Source organism: Portunus trituberculatus, chromosome 41, assembly GCF_017591435.1.
Source record: "Portunus trituberculatus isolate SZX2019 chromosome 41, ASM1759143v1, whole genome shotgun sequence".
In the NCBI taxonomy this organism is placed as follows: Eukaryota; Metazoa; Arthropoda; class Malacostraca; order Decapoda; family Portunidae; genus Portunus; species Portunus trituberculatus.
This window is the reverse complement of record NC_059295.1, coordinates 12,981,386-12,996,226: the sequence shown is the minus strand read 5'-3', so window position 1 is coordinate 12,996,226 and position 14,841 is coordinate 12,981,386. Positions and strand designations below refer to the sequence as shown.

General features: G+C 37.4%; 1 protein-coding gene across 2 annotated transcripts in view; it reads right to left on the bottom strand.

Moving 5' to 3' along the window:
* Positions 1-13,178, bottom strand: part of LOC123516516 — a 54,918-nt gene extending 41,740 nt beyond the window's left edge. The window contains exon 1 of one of the 2 annotated variants that reach the window (XM_045275938.1): positions 13,094-13,178. The gene's annotated coding sequence lies outside the window, so the exon portion shown is untranslated. Of the gene's footprint in view, positions 1-11,096; positions 11,168-13,093 lie in introns of those variants that run through there. The other variant, XM_045275937.1, reaches the window with a different exon arrangement.
* Positions 13,179-14,841: the final 1,663 nt, after the last annotated feature.

The following is a 14,841-nucleotide window of genomic DNA, read 5'->3' as shown; positions in this document are numbered from 1 at the left end:
TTCCCTTTAGTCTTCATTATTTGTTCCTCTCCCATCAGATAGTTCCATATCAGTCTCCTTTTGCTTTTTACTAGCTCTATTATGTGACATTTCTTGGCATTAAACTCCAATTTTAATTTCTTACTCCACTCATAGATCTTGTTTATACCTTCCTGTAACAACCGACAGTCCTCCCTGGTTGTATATATAAATGACATGCCAGAGGGAGTAAAGAGTTACATGAACCTCTTTGCACTTGATGCCAAGCTGCTCAGACAAGTAAAAAATGAAAAGGACTGTGAAATATTACAGGAGGACCTTAATAAGATCTGGAGATAGAGTAGGGAGTGGGAGATGCAATTTAATGTGGATAAAAGTAATGTTATGAAATTGGGAAGGAGTGGAAGACGACCAGAGAGGATCTACAAGATGGAAGATAGTGTAGAACTGAGGAAAGTTAACAAGGAAAGGGACCTGAGAGTGACTATACAAGAGAATAATCAACAAGATAGCCATTTGGACAAAATATTTGGTGAGACATACAATTTGCTATGAGATATCGGATTGGCTTTCCACTACATGGATAAAGATATGATGAAGAAACTGATAACCACTGTGATCAGACCCAGATTGGAGTATGCAGGGATGGTGTGGTCCCCACACAAAAAGAAACATGTACAGAAATTGGAGAGACTCTAAAGGATGGTAACGAGGATGGTACCAGAGCTGAGATGACATATGAGGAGAGAATGATGGCTTTGGATCTACCAACACTAGAGCAGAGAAGAGAGTGGGGGGATATAATACAAGTCTATAAACTAATGAATGGAATGGATGTAAAAGATAATGAGGAGCTGTTACTAAGAGATGAAGTCAACAGTAGAAACATAAAATGTCATAGTAAAAAGTTGAGGATGGGAAGGACGTGAAAAATTTCAGCTTTCCACAAAGAAGTATAACAGCATGGAATAGCCTGCGTGAAGGTTATGTCAGCAAGGAGTCCGCATTGCTTTAAACAAAAGTTGGATAAATGTAGATATGGAGACCAGGCCACACGAGCATAATGCCTAAGCCCTGTAAAACTACAACTTGGTAAATACACACACAGAACTAGAAGTTCTACTGGAGAGTGCTAGACATGAGGTTAAGGAAATGGTATATTCTAGAGATGTAGCAATACCAGAATTTTGACCAATACCGATATCACAAAATTTGACCGATACCGGTACTACTACCGATACCAATACCGGTACTACTACAAATACCGATACCGATACTACTACCGATACCGATACCGATACTACGAGTACTATTGATAATTCACCGTGTAACAAAGCTTTTGTCCTTGAGTTGAAACTGTTATTTCTTATTTGCTTATGTCTAGAAAACATGAAAAAATACTTGTATTCATTTCTAATTTTGCTTTTGTGTCCAGGATAATGACACTTTTTAAATTTACCCATTCTCATAGGGACAAAGTGGGAAATTTGAAGTTTGACTTGAACAAGTTGATACAAAACGACATATAATGCAATAATAGCATTTATTTATTCAAGAATTATACTAGTGAGACAATAGACACATTAGAAATGAGTAGTTCTTTTAGATTTATGCTTATACTGTAGATTACTTCCATGAATCAGTTCTCAAATGTAGTCTCCCATCATGTTTTCATTATAAGACCCCTGGTAGTGGCGTTCAAAGTCCAATATATCCTAGTGGAAGCGCTCGCCCTGCTCCTCGGAGTATGCTCCCATGTTTTCCTTAAATTTATGAAGATGGGCATCAAGGATATGAACTTTAAGGGACATCCTGCAACCCATCTTGCCGTAGTTTGTCACCAAGTTCTCAACAAGCTCCACATAGTTTTCAGCCTTATGATTCCCCAAGAAGCCAAGAACTACTGCGACAAAGCTATCCCATGCTGCTCTCTCTGTCCTTAAGAGTTTTTTGGGAAACTCCTTGCACTCCATGACCTCTTTTATTTGTGGACCAATAAAGACACTGGCTTCAACTTTCACTGCAGACAACTTGGGGAAGAAATCTTGGAGGTACTCGAAAGCTGGGGACTCCTTATCTAGAGCTCTGACGAATTGTTTCATAAGGCCCAGTTTTAAGTGTAGTGGAGGAAACAGTACTTTTCTGGGATCCAACAATGGCTCCCATTTGACATTCTTCCCCCACACTAAACTCAGTTCGCTGTGGCCAGTCCCGCTTGAGGTAGTGTGCCATGGTATCTCTGCTGTCCCAAAGGCAAAGAAAGATAACAAGGATACTTGGTAAAGCTGCTTTGGAGACCCATCAGGAAAGCCACCATTTTGAAGTCTCCTATAAGCTCCCAACGGTACTCTTCATATTTCAAGGCATCTAACAACATCTTGACACTCTTTGAGCTGGACAGAGTGGGCGAGGGGGAGAGATGGATACATATTCCTGTTATGAAGCAGCACTGCTTTGAGGCTTCTGCACGAGCTGTCGATAAAGAGCCGCCATTCTTTGGGGTTAAGGGTAATTCCAATTCCCTCAAACAGACCGGTCACACTGTGGCAAAAGCAAAGGTCATCTTGACGAGTGAAAAAGCTTGAAAAATGCTGGTGATGCTTTCTCTGACCTGATATGTGCACACTCTCATCTAGCAAATTTCACTGCTTGAGTCTCGACATTAAAAGCTCGCCATTTGACTTCGTAAGGCCAAGATCTCTGATCAGGTCATTGATGTCTTCTTGGCTGGGGTAGTATGAATTTCTCTCATCAGTTGCATCTCTGAAATCTGGATCAGTGTCTTCATGTTCTTCTGAACTACTTTCCTTTTGTAAACACTGCTGCTCTCTCTTAGGAGGAGTTGGTACGGGGAGCTCAGAGCAGTGTGGCGCTGACGCAATGGATGACAGAAGGTAAGGATATATGATAGCAGGTGCTTTTTTGCCTGCTCAATGTTTGGAAGGGTCTACCATACAGAAAAAGTAATTGCTTGAGTGATCAGTTGGTTCCCTCCAAATTCGGAAGATTGCAAATCTCATAGCTCTGTTTTCCCCTCTGTACCAACCTGTAAAAAGCAGAATGAAAACATAAGTATAAAAATATGGATACATTCAACTCAGTGTAATAGGATATGTTAAAATAAAAAAGTATATACTGTATATATGTATATACCTATATATATATATATATATATATATATATATATATATATATATATATATATATATATATATATATATATATACACACATGTGTGTGTGTGTGTGGGTGGGTGTATATATATATACCGGTATATATATTCTTACCTTCCAGAGTTCTTTTGCAATGAGGTGCTCAAGGTTTGTCCTGATCCCCGACAGGTATGCCGAAATATGCATTGTAAGCCTCGCACATTTTCAGTGATCTTTCCAGAGAGTACTTTTTAGCTCTAGTTTTGATAAACTCGCCACAGACGTAGCAAAATGCGTCTGCCGGATGCTTAGAACCTCTGGATGCCATGCTTGATGAATGCAGATAGTAATGACTGATGACGATCGACTTGTTTATACATTAACGGCTAGAAGTGAACTGACCTGTTGAGCATACGTTCCCTGCATTTATACTGCCATATACGTTGCAAGAATGTTCTAGAAGTTCGTGAAACGTTTGGAAAGAATAGTTTTGAAGGTTCTGGAGTCATCTAGAAAGTTCTTTTAATTTTTATTTCACCAAATTAGTGTAGAATCTGTCTGGATTGGTGGGGATAATTGAAATTAGCCTATTATAGGTAATAGGCTAATTTCAAAACATCGCTGGCCAGTTTTATAAAAATCAAAGTTTAAAGAGAATAAGCATTATATTCTTCGCTTTTTAGATGAAAGGAAATAGAAAATAACATCAAAATTTTTTTACACCATGTAATGAAAAGGGCATTGTAAACCAGTCTATAACATTGTTGCCCACAGTTGCATGTGTTTTTTTTAAGTATGACGTTAATGTTAATATTATAATTATTATTATTATTAATTATTATTATTATTATCATTATTTTTATCATCATTACTATAATCATCATTATTACTATTAATATTATTATCATTATTATCATCATTATTATTATTATTATTATTATTATTATTATTACTGTTATTATTTGATTAGGTTAGGTTAGTTTTGTTTGATTAGGTTAGATTATATTTGGTTGGTTTACATAAGTTAGACTGATGATGTTTGGACAAATTAAAAGTTGTTAAAAATAACAAGGGTGATCATGAACAAACATATACCCAGCAATCTAGATAGCACACTGTCCACATAAAGGAATAGCCAATCTTTATTCATTTATTTGTATCATATTTTCTAACCGTGGAAATAGATGTGTAGACCCTCATCTGTCCAGTTTGAACAATCTATAGGGAAATAATAAGTCATATTGAGTGTTATGGGTTCCAATGTTTTGTCCACAGGAGGAAAATCCATGACATCACTTATAAATACCACTAAACGCCCCTATAATCATCACCCACACGTTGAGTAGCTTCCTGCCCAATGTTCTCATGAATTTTGATTGGATATTACTTTCCAACAATTTGAGTTGCTAAATACATATGCATTTCAGCAACATTTTCGGTGCAATGTTACTTCATGAGCAAAAGTCACCAACAATGAGCAGAACATCCAGTCGGTTGAAGCACACACACACTAGGAATAATGTCATTATTTCTCTTTGTCTTTCTTGAATTGAGATATGAGTATTCTTGAGTGCTTAGCCTAGGAGGAATAGGGTGATGATTCTGTTACTTTAGCATCTGAATCATTTGCAACATTCTTTACAAAATTGTGGGTTAAAGATGGTAGAGCAGAAGTTGAGAAGCAACATATGCCACTGTATTCAAATAAATGCCTTTGATTACTAATATGAATATACAGCTGCCTTATAACCAGAACTGTTATTTATAGTCTACCAGTCAGAAGAATTAAAATCCTAGAGATAACAAGTAAAACATGATAAAACTGGTAAATCTCAACTCATGTACACACAGCAGACAGTAGTGTGCCTGCTTATATACAAATACACACTACCCATCTATCTGCCCACCCAATCATCCACTCAAACACACACACACACACACACACACCGCGTAGTGTAGTGGTTAGCATGCTCGACTCACAATTGAGAGGGCCGGGTTCAAGTCCCGGTAAGCGGCAAGGCAAATGGGCAAGCCTCTCACACACATACACAAAGAAATACAGAAAATACACATAAGCACAGATAAAGGCACAAGTCTTTAGTATGCAAGTGAGCAAGATGTGGGCAGTAATGTCCTCCCACCTCTCTCTCTCTCTCTCTCTCTCTCTCTCTCTCTCTCTCTCTGAACTGAGGTGAAGGACGTAACAGAGACGCGAGTCCACTGTCGACCTGTCTCATACACATAGGGTAGCAGTGATGATTCATTAGCAAAAAATATATTCTATTACTACGCACCATGGACTCAATACGCTGTATTATACTAAATAATTTGGCATTGTCATCAATTTATTTTTATCGCAATAAAACATCCAAATTCTGCTTAACAAAACAACTTGTACAGTGAGGTACACAATGTAATAAATTCTTGTTTTAAGTATCAATATTATCAGCAAAAAATAAGCCGATACCGATACTCCTTAACCCTTTCAGTGCTCCGGACCACGATCGTGGCTTTGAGGGAAATGCCTCCTGTCCACGATCGTGGTCCCATATTTGACGAGTCACAGAATTAAACCGCACGCCTCTTGGCTGCTGCTAGTTGCCAGATGACATTCTCCCACCCTCCCTCGACTCATGGGACGCACCATCAGTTGCATGGTAAGAAAAATATAGTCACAATGGCATCCACAAAGTAGACTAACAGATGCCCCTTTTCTCACAATTATTATTATTTTACGACGTCACTAGTGGCTATTTGTGCATTTATTTACATAAATAATAAGAGTAATGGTCAAATCTTGTTGTTACAGAGCAGATATGCCACATATTATTCGCTTATTGTTAGTATATTGTGTATTTCATATATTACCATATATGGGCATGCGTATCCTCGCTCAAGATAGTATGTACATCAAGAAAACACTCTGAAAACATATTTTACATTATTTGTGTGGCCATAATGTATGCACAGGTGTGAAAAATAATTTCTCTAGCATATTCTGGAGCAGTTCTGAGCAACTGCAGTTCAAATCAGGCAGAAAATTCTGTGTAATTTAGTGAGAACACCTGCACAAGTTGCGGCGGAAAATAACCACCCGCTACAATGGCAATACTCAACAGCGCACAACGTACCACCAAAAAGGCAACTTCCCATCATTATTCCACCACATTCCATGATGAGTAGAGACCTAAATTTTTTACAGTAGATACGTAACACTCTATTATGCATGAGAATATTGATTTTTTCCATTTTTGCATACCTCAATTTTTCGGCAGAATTTGTGTCTCACAGACATGACCCAAAAACCTATTTGCGCCCTGAAAGGGTTAAATGGGCCAATACTGCCAATACCAAACCGATACATTGGTACATCTCTAGTATATTCAGGAAGTGGGAGGAAAGCATTGAATCATGTATACAAACACAGATGGATTTATATCAGGAAGCTTGGAGTGAGAGATTATGTACAGGCAACCCCCGCTTAACGAACGGGTTATGTTCCTAAAAAAACGTTCGTTGAGTGAATTTTCATTAAGCAAACCAATTATAACAAGTTTGACCCCCTGACTTGAACTTCCATTGAGAGTAAACAAAGTGAGAGTGCATCATAGTACAGTAAAAGGTTTAATGAAAGTAAAAATTATAAAGTTAAACATTTAAGCAGTTTAATTAAAGACAAGTCATTATAATGTACACTAATGTATGTATGTAAGTAACTTTACAATGCTGATGATCTTAAATTAATGAAAGGAGGGAGAGTGGATCAGGAAAAACGCTAGCCGGTAACTTGTGGAATGTAAACAAATGGCGCATCATTGTACTGCATACAAAACTTATGTACCACATTTCAACAAGGCTTTCCATTTTATTCATTGCAGAGTTACAAGTTCAGGTGGTTCTTTTAGCTTGCAAGGAAGATACGGTCTCACCAGCCTTCTTAATAGAGTCTGCTGACTTGAAAATAGTAGAGACAGTAGATGGAGTCATGCCATGGTGGCAAGCAATGCTATTAGTTTTCTTGCCTCTCTCATGTCTGTGAATAATATCCAGCTTCACTTCAAGAATAAGAGACTTGCTGGTCTTCTTAGCAACACTAGGCAACATTGCAGGGCTGGTTGCAGGCCGTTTTGGTGGCATGTTGAGCGAGGGAAGACAACCTGCTGCTGGACTCTGTTATTGTTTTGAACTAAGATTGGGGAAGGGTATGGTAGTGAGTGGTGCACGTTTTGTCCACGAGAGGCGCTGGTGTATTCAAAAGACTGTCGGCTTGCGTGATACGGCGGGGCTTTCAAACTTGGAAAAAATTACCTCGATAAAATTTCATTAAAGCGAGTTTGGTGTTCATTATACGAGCAGATGGTAGTAAAAGCAAAACGTTCGTTGTAGTGAAATTTCGTTCCATGAATGTTCATTAAGCGGGAGTTGCTTGTATTGAAAAAAGGACCAGATGTGGTATGTATAACAGAAACAAAGTTAAGTGAAGATGTCCAAGTGAATTCTAAAGAGCAGGGATGTAATATTTGGAGGAGAGACAGAAGAGGAAAAGCAGGAGGAGGAGTACTGATAATGACTCTAGAGGATATATATGCGTGGAGGAGGTACAGTGCAAAGATGGACTGGTAGAGGTTTTAAGCATAACAATTAGGACCAGTGGGAGGGAAAAAAAGTCATATCATAGTAACAAGTGTGCTATCAAAGACTAATACATGAAGACTTGATGTACACAAAGAAATGCAAAAGGAAGTACTAAATTGTCTGGACAATATGTTAAGGAAGGACAGAAGAGTGCTACTTGTGGGAGATCTAAACTGCAAACATGTAAATTGGGAAGAAATGGATGCCAACAGTCACACTGGATGTTGGGGGAGAAAGTGTTACAACTGGCAATGGTAAATATACTGGACCAATGAGTGAAGGGCTATAAAAGATATGGAGGAGAAGAACAACCATCAGTGCTGGATTTCTTATTCACAAAAAAAAAAAAGTCTTGTCCGAGTATCAAATATCATAACCTAATGGGAAAAAGTGATCATGTAGTCCTAGAAATCGATTTAGAGCATCAGGAAATTTTGAAATGCAATGAGGGACACAAACAAAAGAGACAACCACACCAAGTCAAATTTTGGAGGATTAAAAAGTTACTTGGTTGTATGAGTGAAAGGAAATTATGCAAGGCAAGACAATTCAAGAGAAGTATGATATATTCCTAGACAAGCATAATGAGGGGTAAAGAGGTAAGTTCCAAATACAGAGTAAAAGGGAGAAAACACTCATGGTATAATGCTATACGTGCAAAAGCTAAAAAGTGTAAGGATGCAGCTTGGAAAAATCAAGGAAGCAATGAAATGAAGTAAATAAAAAGTAGTATAAAGAGATACAAATTGAATACATTAGGATACAAAGGGAAGAGAAGGAGGAGAGAAGTTTTGAAAAGGATATAGTGAAGAGATGTGAAAAGGAACCCAAGCTTTTTCTGTAAGTATATAAATGGAAAAATGACAAACAGAGAGACCATTACTAAGTTAATCAAGGAAAATAGGATATATGAAACACCAGAAGAAATTAGTGAACTTATGAATGAGAGCTTTAAATCAGTATTTTATGAAGAGGGAGAGTTCATAGAGCCAAACAGCCAAGCGACACAGGAAGGATTAGGAGACGTCGTGGTACAAAAACAGAAAATTAGAGAAATACTAGAAAAGGTAAATGTAAAAAGGGTAATCGGACCACATAGTGTTAGGATGGACACATAGAGAATGTAGAGAACAACTGGTGGAACCAATGTGGGATGTAATCAACAACTCACTAATGGAAGGGAAGGTACCAGAGGAATTCAAAAGAGCAAATATGGTCACAATATACAAAGGAGGAAAAAAGACTTATCCCTAAATTATAGACCAGTGTCATTAACTAATGTTGTGGGAAAGATATGTGAAATTATTATTAAAGAAAAATGGTTAGAATATCTGGAGGGAAATTAAATAATTAATAAAGTTCTTCCAATTTGGTTTCAGAAAAGGAAGATCATGCATAACAAATTGACTAATCTTTTATACAAGAGTAATAGATGAAGTATAAGAGAGAGATGGATGGGTTGACACAGTGTATCTAGATGTTAAAAAGGCTTTCAGCAGAGTTCCACATAAAAGACTCCTATGGAATATAGAAAACATGGGAGGAATGAAGGAAAATATCTTAAAATGGATGACAGACTACTACTAGTATTTAATACTAGGAAATGCCATGTAATGAAAATTGGTAAAAGTAATAGAAGACCTGTGTAGAAATATAAAATGGGAGAAAAGATTACAATGAAAAGGAGTGAAGAGAAAGACCTGGGAGTGATTATACAAGATACCCTGACTCCAGAAAGACACATAAATGGAATATTTGCTTCAAAATAAAAGACTGGGTAGCATTCAATTACATGAATAAGAGTATGATGAAAAAGATCATAACCACTATGATAAGACCTAGACTAAAATATGCAGCAGTGGTATGGTCACCATATAGGCAGAAAAATATCAAGAAACTAGGAAGAATCCAAAAAACTGCTACAAAGATAGTCCCAGAAATAAAGAATCTTCCCTATAAAGAAAGACTGAAAGAAATGGAACAACCAACTTTGAATGATAGACAGAAAAGAGGAGACCTAATAACAATGTATAAATTAGTAAAACCATATGGAAAAGACAGATACACAAGACCTGGTAACACTGACAGAGGATGGAGATAGATGAACCAGAGGACATTCCAAGATCATGAAAAGTCATTGTCTGAGAAGAAGCTCAGTTTTCCACATAGGACAATGGACATCTGGAATGGATTAAGTGAAGAGATTGTAATAGCAGAAACTTCAATTTACTGTACAAAAATTTGAGGAAAAGCAGGATAAATGTGGATATGGAGACAGGTCATTATTAGTCCTGCTCAAACCCTGTAACATACAACTAGGTAAATAAACACACAAATATACACATCTTAATAGTGTAAAGGAGGTATAGCATTTTTGGTCTTCTCCCTTGTCAGGCTACAGGATATCATGATCACAATACTGTAGTCATGAATGCAATCAGCTCTTAATTAGATTGGAGGGAGAGAGAGAGAGAGAGAGAGAGAGAGAGAGAGAGAGAGAGAGAGAGAGAGAGAGAGAGAGAGAAAGGATAGTTCTTTGGTTAGATTGGCCAAGTGTATATCTGGCTAAGATCTGGCAACTACTGGCATCCCACTAGCAGTCACCGCTGAGAGGTAATTGATGAGATGTCTATACTCTATACCAGGGTTTCTCATCGGGGATCCCCTGGAACCCTACGGTTCTGCAAAAGGTCCCTAAGGGTTGTGCAAGAACAAGCAAGATAAGCTAATGCACTTTAGACTTTTTATTTAATTTCATATACATAATATAATTAAACACGCACAATACATTATTGGTTATTGTAATATTACAATATATTATTTTTTTCTTAAACCAGTTATTCAAAAATTTATATTATGATATTTGTCACGTGATATACGATGAAAATAAAATCAGAAATATATGGTATATAATTTTATTTTCTGTGCAGGGGTTCCTTAAGATATGTAATTAATTTTAAGGGTTACGCAAGGGTAAAAAGATTGAGAAACGCTGCTCTATACTATGATAATGACGAATTTGTAGCAAGCTATACTGACAGCAGGGTCACTCATATCAGAATTAAGCCATGTCAAACACACACCGCACAAGGCCACATTATAGCTAGAACACAATTCAAATTCAAAAGGATAAAAGTAATAACAATAAATTATGTACTGGGAGTCTAGGACGTTAGCATCCCGCTGGTCTTGTTATTAACCCTACCATGTCTTTTCCCATCATGGCCCTTCATTAGACACAGCCCTATCCCTCAACGGTAAGGAGAACTATTATAAATTAGTTTATAAACTGGCATGTACGTAATACACGCATCTAAAAGTATTACTTACCTAAGACGAGGCAACTGCTGTGCGCCGGTGTGGCCTCCAGCCTACATACACCAGGGACTACGAACATATCTTTATTATTATATTCTTAGTTGTTACCTAAGTCCTAAGGTGTCTTTTTTAGTCCTCGACAACCCTTTATATTAAAATATTACCATTTTATAATATAATAGTTTTTTTTCTGTTGTTTATCTGGAAGCTCACATACCTTACAACTACTTACCGCTACAAGCTTTATGTTATTTATTTATTTATTTTTATTACCGCCGTCCTTGCATGAATTTGGCTATTTTATTTCATTTAATCATTTTCAGTATTTTTTGGGGGGTTTTCATATGTTTTACATAATTACAACATACAAATTCATTCCTTCACACACGTTTCATTCATATGGGCGTTGCAGTACCAAGTTAATTGCGACCTTGCGATTTTGTTGCACAATGAATTTCAAAGTCGCAAAGTCGAAAGTCAAAAAAGAAAAAAAAAATGAACGGCTAAGCAAAGTTGTACCGCTAATTTTTCGCGACTATTCCGCGACTTTGAACAGAAACAAAGATTTTTTTTTTTTAAGAACTACCGCGACTGAAGATGAAACAGGTGGACATAGGAGAAGCGGAGGAGGAATACTTATAGATATTAGTTTAGGGTGTGTTAATTTTAACTTAGAAATAAAAAATAATAAATGTTTCTCTGCCTTCCAAAAAGCAAGTTTTTATCACGCTACCTTAAGTTTATTTTGTAATCTAAGTAGCGGAGTAGCACAGGAAAAAAAAAGATGCAGTCACAAAGTCGAAAGAAGTCGCATTGGGGGTCCTAATATGCATAGAGTGGCAAAATCGTAGTCGCACAACAGTTTAAATCTGGTGCACACAAAAGTTATACTTCTATGGGGTCCATAGTTCACCCAGCTGGTCATCCTTCATTGGGTTAGCCAATGTGATGAAAGTATCTGGATAAATCCCTCAGAATACAAAAGGTGTTCCCTAGTGTGAGGGATAGTATAGGCGTTTTCAGTAGCGGCGCGGCTGAGGGCAAACGGCGTCAAACGCAGGCAAGTTTTCGCAAACGCGAGCAAACGCCTTTCCAAAGCGTTTGCTCTCGTTTGGCAAACACTTTTTAGCCAATCAGCGTGGAGCAACCCTATCAACCTCATGGAATGAGATCAAGGAGTTACATTTCGAATAAAACTGAATAGTTAGACGTATGTTAGGCCATAGAAGTGGGTACTGTAGATGTAGATTTACGTTTACATATTGTGCGGCATACTGGAGAGAACCGATATAAAAAAATACGGCGTGAAATAAATTAAGGAGCTGGTGGTAGCTGGTGACATGTCGCATCTATCCGTCCTTGTTGTGGGTGTTGTCCGATTCCATACTTCTAGTCGTGACTTCGATACAATAATGGAGTTACTTTTCTATTATTAGGTGAAAAAATAATAATATTTTTGCAAATCCTTATATCATAAAGTAATGAATGATGGTAAAAATAGATTATCTGCTAATCATTGACGTAATTCAATTATATAGGCGTCAGAAAACCGCAGCCATACATCTACAATGGAACACCTTCAAAACAAGCCCGCGTAGATCAAACCACTTCCAGGACTGATGACCTGTTGTTTTTGATGAGTATTGCGCTGCTCGGCCCTCGGCATATACAAATTATGAAACACTGGTGACCTATAATACTCCCCATCAAGGAATAAATCTCCAAACTATTCCACCATGCTGCTGTGTTTACGTCTTGACCATAGTGCTGGCTCAGGCGACTGATGTGTACGATAACTTCTACCAGGGATTGAGATCACAGTGACACGGTCGTCTGCCACCACCGACGGTGTCCTCAGCACTCTGTTCAGCGTGAACTCTAACATGTTTGGCCTTGCGGTGACGCTACTGAAAACGTCTATAGTATTATCCAACACAGACTTAATGAGTAAATTTAAGAGACAGATGATCGTCAAGGACACGCACAGCTTAGGTGCTAACACACTATACCTGATGATGAGAGGGCAGATTCCAGCTCAGTAGGAGATTGATGAATAAAACATGGAGTGGATGGAAGTCAGCTGTGTAAATGGCGGCCATGTTAAGATTCTCCTCATCAGGAGGGAACCAACCTGCCACCTAGCGGTGATACCCATAAGATACGAGCGCGGAGTTTCAAAATTAATCCATGGGGGATTTAAAATGTTTCATGGAGCCTTGTATATTGTTTGATCATTACACTACTACTACTACTACTACTACTACTACTACTATTACATTCCCTCATGCACTTCCATTCCTCACTATTTTTTTTCTTTTTCGCATCACTACACTTTATGCATTTCAGCCGGACAGCAGCAAAAAATAAGATAGGATGAAATGTTGATGAGTTAATATGGGAAGGAGGGGATTGGTGGGAGAGGTGTCATGGTTCGGGTCAGGGTTGGCACCAGGTGGTCTGAATGGAGGTATATATAACCATTGTCTTATTTAGCACAGTAATGGACCATTTATCTATTTAGGTGGTTGATTCTTGCTTTATTTCACTCTCTGGCTCTGGATACACAGAGGAATGCAGGCAAACATTGGTAGGCTGACCTCAGAGGAAGACAAGGCTGAAGTGCTCGTGACTAAATATTTATGTATGGAATTCATTTTAGATATTGTGAGAAGAAAAAGTCAACGAGGCTGGAATGCACCACATTTTTAGATGCAAAAAATACTTTAACTAATAACTGAAATCTAATAACATTATAGAGTCCATTGTTTACAAAGCTAAGTCCAATGAACCATCTGTATTTTAAACTAACGGTGCCACAAACATTTCATGTCACAAAGGAAAACAACACAGCCGCCCTACATCATGTTATATTATTTAATATGAATTATTTTTTGTTTTCCAGCTAAAGAAAAAAAAATACAGATTCCTTGTCATATAAAAATTTTGGTACCATTGCAAATTTTGAATTTGAAAATACGAATAGTTAGATTAGATTTTATGAAATATTATTACCTAGGCCATGTTTTTCATATTTTTAAGTGTTATATTAAGCACCAAAATAATCTTAGGTATGCTAATTATACAAAGTTATATTTTGTACAGTGACATTAATGTTATTTTCCGTTAAACAAAAACATACGTATACTCGATTCTATTGCGGCTTGAAACTTGCTTTACTTTACTTATAACAAATCAGATATCAGAACAATGCCAACTCCGTTAACAATAGAGAAATATTCTTACCTTTACCCAAGATGTTTTATTTTGCACGTTTGGTGAGTGACTCCTCTTCCCCTCCCCGTCCTCCCTCTCACATTCCACCTTTCCCTTCCAACTTCTTCTCCATCTCCTCCTAAACCAAGAATCCCGAAAACACCTATAAACACATGTAAAACCTAAAAATTCGAATTTCTGAGCACTTGGGAGTATCGTATGGAACTAATGTTCGTATCACTCAGCCTAGTTTCTCAAATATAAGAGAACACGCATTACAATTATATATATGCATTTACTGATCAGGACTTTAACATAAAGTATAGGGCATATTGTAACTCAGACCTTAGGATAGCGGAATCTTTATTTATTGTGAAAGAGAAGCCAGAGTACAGAACTAGGTACCAAAATATTAATTTTTACTTAATAATTTCGAATTAGGTGAGATAGTGTCGTTTAGCATAGTTAGGATTCGAGTTTCATATACGTGTACTTTGTTTCAACCAATCTGCATTGAAAATTCTTTTAGGCTAAAATATCTCTG